Source organism: Oncorhynchus nerka, linkage group LG17, assembly GCF_034236695.1.
Source record: "Oncorhynchus nerka isolate Pitt River linkage group LG17, Oner_Uvic_2.0, whole genome shotgun sequence".
NCBI classification, from domain to species: domain Eukaryota; kingdom Metazoa; phylum Chordata; class Actinopteri; order Salmoniformes; family Salmonidae; genus Oncorhynchus; species Oncorhynchus nerka.
The window spans coordinates 51,333,232-51,338,231 of NC_088412.1; positions in this window are offsets into that span (position 1 = coordinate 51,333,232).

A 5,000-nucleotide genomic window follows, 5' to 3' on the forward strand; every position below is an offset into this window, starting at 1 on the left:
GACGCTCCGACACACACAGCTTCTCATTGCCTTGGCGACCGGAGAGAGACTACATTAAATCATATCGAAGTTTATTTGTCACGTGCGCCGAATACAACAGGTACCTTACAATGAAATGCCGAATACAACAGGTACCTTACAATGAAATGCTGACTTACAAGCCCTTAACCAACAGTGCAGTTCAAAAAAAAAAAAAGTATTAGGTTAACAATAGATAAGTAAAGAAAAAATGTAAAATATTATTTTTTGTAAAAAATGCACAGTCCGGGTAGCCATTTGATTAGCTGTTCAGTAGTCTTATGGCTTGGGGGTAAAAGCTATTGAGTTGCCTTTTGTTCCAAGATTTGGCAGAGAGAAGAGTCTATGACTGGTGTGGCTGGAGTCTTTGGCAATTTTTAGGGTCTTCCTCTGACACCGCCTGGTGTAGAGGTCCTGGATGACAGGCAGCTTAGCCCCAGTGATGTACTGAGCTTATGCACTACCCTCTGTAGTGCCTTGCAGTCAGAGGCTGAGCAGTTGCTGTACCAGGCGGTGATGCTCTCTATGTTGCAGCTGTAGAACCTTTTGAGGATCTGAGGACCCATTTCAAATCTTTTTAGTTCCTGAGGGGGAAAAGGAAAAGATGCCCTCTTCACGACTGTCTTGGTGTGTTTGGATGGTTCTAGTTTGTTGGTGATGTGGACACCAAGGAACTTGAAGCTTTCAACCTGCTCCACTACAGCCCCGTTGATGAGAATGGGGGAGTGCTCGGGCCTCCTTTTCCTGTAGTCCACAATCATCTCCTTTGTCTTGATTACGTTGAGGGACAGGTTGTTATTCTGGCACCACTTGGCCAGGTCTCTGACCTCCTCCCTATAGGCTGTCTCGTCGTTGTCAGCGATCAGGCCTACAACTGTTGTGTCATCTGCAAACTTAATGATGGTGTTGGAGTCGTGCCTGGCCGTGCAGTCGTGGGTGAAAAGGGAGTACAGGAGGGGACTGAGCACACACCCCTGAGGGGCTCTGGTGTTGAGGATCAGCGTGGAAAATGTGTTGTCCAGGATCCAGTTATAGAGGGAGGTGTTTAGTCCCAGGACCCTTAGCTTAGTGATGAGCTTTGAGGGCAATATGGTGTTGAACACTGAGCTGTAGTCAATGAATAGCATTCTCACGTAGGTGTTCCTTTTGTCCAGGTGGGAAAGAGCAGTGTGGAGTGCAATAGAGATTGCATCATCTGTGGATCTGTTTGAGCGTGTCTAGGGTTTCTGGGATAATGATGTTAATGTGAGCCATGGACAGCCTTTCAAAGCACTTCATGGCTACGGATGTGAGCGCTAAGGGGGCTGTCACTGGGAAGTGGTGGGCTCAAACTGAGATCCTGCCTATAGGCTGATTAGAAAATGGTGGCTTTCCCCTAAAGGAGGGGACACTAACCACATATCAGCAGGCAGGAAAGTTTTCCTTGGGTCTGAAACTGACTCCTTGGTATGGTGTTAGATTTTCAGTACTTTTGCGAAGTTGACGTCTATGTAAATTAAAAGTGCCGAACAAACAGACCTGGACTGAATTATGACAAAACTTCAAATCGCATATTGAATTGCAGACATCCTGTAATTACATCCACTCTGAGAAGCCTGGACCGTGTCCCAAATGGTACACTATTCCCTATAATAGCACACTACCTTTGTACCCATAGGGCTCTGGTCAAAAGTAGTGCACTATATAGGAAATAGGATGCCATTTGGGATGCAACCCTGGTCACATAACAAGGATTCTTCCAGAAAGCAAACTTCCAGGTGAAGGAACGTGATTGGCTCTAGGGTGACCCTAGAGTCTTGGAAAGGACATCCAATTCCTCCCTAATATAAGGAAACCTTTTAAAACATTGCGAATACTTCATGCTTCCTTTGTGTGAAAGAAGTGTGGTTCGTTGCCAGACATCAATAGCCTTGAGTGCTGATCGCCAGTTTGGTGTCAAACATTGTAAATTTAAGGGCCAAGCGGAGTGGAACAGGGCGCTGCTCGACAAAGCTTGTTCTGTGGATAAATCACGTCCCTCATAAAATAAGAAATAGTTTCTTTATGTCTGTCTGGTGTTCAGACGTTCACCTCAATCTATCAACGTCTCCAAACTGGCTGACTGTGTCCAAAATGGCATCCTATTCCTTATATCAGGGATGGGCAACATTGATGGGGTTGTGGGCAACAAAAACACTGAACTCATCATGAGGGGCTGCAGTGGCTCGTAAATTTAGTGCAATTCTACACATTTTACCATGTGGTGGAGAGAAGAATGTGCAGTTATACAGCTAGTTTCCATCAATTCTACACATTTTACCATGTGGTGGAGGCAAATGTTTGCAGTTTTTAAAATGATAACTGATGATCAATAGGCCCCACCCTGGTTGGTAATTCGACCATGCTTACTATACAAGTTTAGCTGACCGCTAGACTAAGTTACCAATCAGATGTATTTTTACTGACATGGGCTAATTGAGTAACTGCTGATGCAAACGCCGAAATTGCACCTTGAGTACATCTCTATTGTTCTAACTCTCAGACTGAGTTCGCAATAATAAAAATAATACAAAAATGCATGTTTTATTTATTTATTTATTGTCGGTCCCGTCCCTGCCTTATATAGTGCACTACTTTTTATACAAGGGCGCAAAGTAGGGCACTATGTATGGAATAGGGTGCCATGTGGAAACCTCTCACTTCCCTTCTTATCACTTTATCCTATTACAAATCATCTGAGGAGTCATAGTGAGGAATCCATAACCTCTACCTTGTACTGCATAGCAACCAATACCACCAATAACATGAGCCAAAATACCAAGATAAAGTATTTTTCAAAGGACCAGTTTTCGTCAAGGTAAATAATGGCACAATGGACTATAAACCGATTTTTGTGAATAAATGACCTGCCATAATGAAAATAATTCATTTGGACCTATTAAGGCCAGGTACGACATCCTTATGGGGTCATATTTGAATGGGATGGGTTAAATGAGGAAGACACATTTCGGTTGAATGTATTCTGTTGTGCAACTGACTAGGTGTTCCATTTTCCTTTCACTTTTATTAGCTGAAAGGTTTTTTTTTTTTTAAACCATAGAGCTAACACAATAAACGGACTAACAGGCTGCCATAACCTATCCTCTTTTTAACAGCTAGGTAAGATGGAAATAAAATAGCACCCTGTTAAAGGGGCGTCCAGAGTGCAGCCTCAGCACTTTTCACTCCAGACTTCCATGGTTCAGGTGGAGGTCTCTGGTCTCCGCTGCACTGGCTCAACCCACAGACGGCGCACCCCACCTGGCCTCACGTCCTACTCAACCCCCTGGCTTCCCCACGGCTACCTGGGGCTCTCACCACAGCACTGCCTGAACCAGACTCAGGCTCCAACAATGACTGGCTCTCTAAACCTCTACCTGTCAAGACCAGCCAGCTGTGAAGTGCGCTAAACTATTCTATTATATTCTAAGTCTACATAATAACCATGTATGTCAGCGATTGTCATCTCAAAACCATTGTAATGCATTGAGAGTGAGAGTTCTTAGCGTAACTCAATACATGAATCGGCACATAAAACTCAGGTCTTCAAATGTCGAATTACATTTAAAAAATATATATATATACTGTAGATCACTCTTCTTTTGGAGCAGCACATTAACAAGTTATGAAAACCATCAAATGAAACCGTTTTAAATCAGAGGTGGAGTTGTGGTAAGAGTAGTTGTTATTCAGACCGACTGTCCTTTCCTGCTCCAGAGGAGTGTTAGCTGCAAGCCAAATGGCATCCTATTCCATGCATAGTGCAATAGTTTTGACCAGAGCGCTGTGGGCCCTGGTCAAAAGTAGTTCACTATAGCACGGAATAGGGTGCCATTGGGAGTGCAGATCAGCTGAATGGTCTCTCTGTAAAATGTCTGGAGAGGAAACGGAATTCCATCCTAATACTCGGAAACTTTGAAATAACGACCATAATTCAAGCTTCGTCAAGCACCAGATATTACGCAACAAACAGGCCCACTGTGGAGGTTTTCTATTCTCAGGGTTCTTCGGAGCACAAGGAATGATTACTACCCACCATAAATGTGTGTGCACATATTCAAACCCACACACTCAATGCTCACACTGAGGCTGAGTGGTTTACCTGCTTTTCTTGTCGAATCTGCTGGAAACTTAATATGACGCCGTTTCTCTTGGAACAATTTCGGGCGGGAAATCTAAAATGTATATTTTTCTGGAAGGGGGTCGGTTGGTATGTATAGCAGGACAGGTTCAACACTGACCCTGAGGGAAGGGATTAAGGCTGTACATAAGGGTTTCGGTGTAGTAGACGGAGAGAGGTGGGGTCACGCCTTGGTTTATGGTGGCTTTTGTAAGGTCCCAGTTGTGATGCTGAAACCAATGAAGAAACAGTTACACTAAAAAAAAACAAAGAGTCCTGACCCCCGATTAGAGCACAACTCATCCTTCTCCCTCGCCCAATGAGGACACAGATCCAACAAGGTTCATAGAGCCAGGAACAGACAGGACTACGGGGACTCTGGGACCTGGTTTATGAGGTCCCAACCGCCAGAGTGGAGGCATATGAAAACCAAAACAATGAGAACACCTTCCAAATATTGAGTTGCACATCCCTTTGCCCTCAGAACAGCCTCAATTCGCAGGGACATGGGGTCTACAAGGTGTCGATACTCTACAAACACGCACATCCACTCAAATACAAGCTGCTGCTACTCTGCTTACCTTATTCATGTTGTCTAGTCACCCCTGTACATATCTACCTCCATCACTCCAGTATCCCTGTCCCCTTCCCCCTATACATATCTACCTCCATCACTCCAGTATCCCTGTCCCCTTCCCCCTATACATATCTACCTCCATCACTCCAGTATCCCTGTCTCCTTCCCCCTGTACATATCTACCTCCATCACTCCAGTATCCCTGTCCCCTTCCCCTATACATATCTACCTCCATCACTCCAGTATCCCTGTCCCCTTCCCCCTATA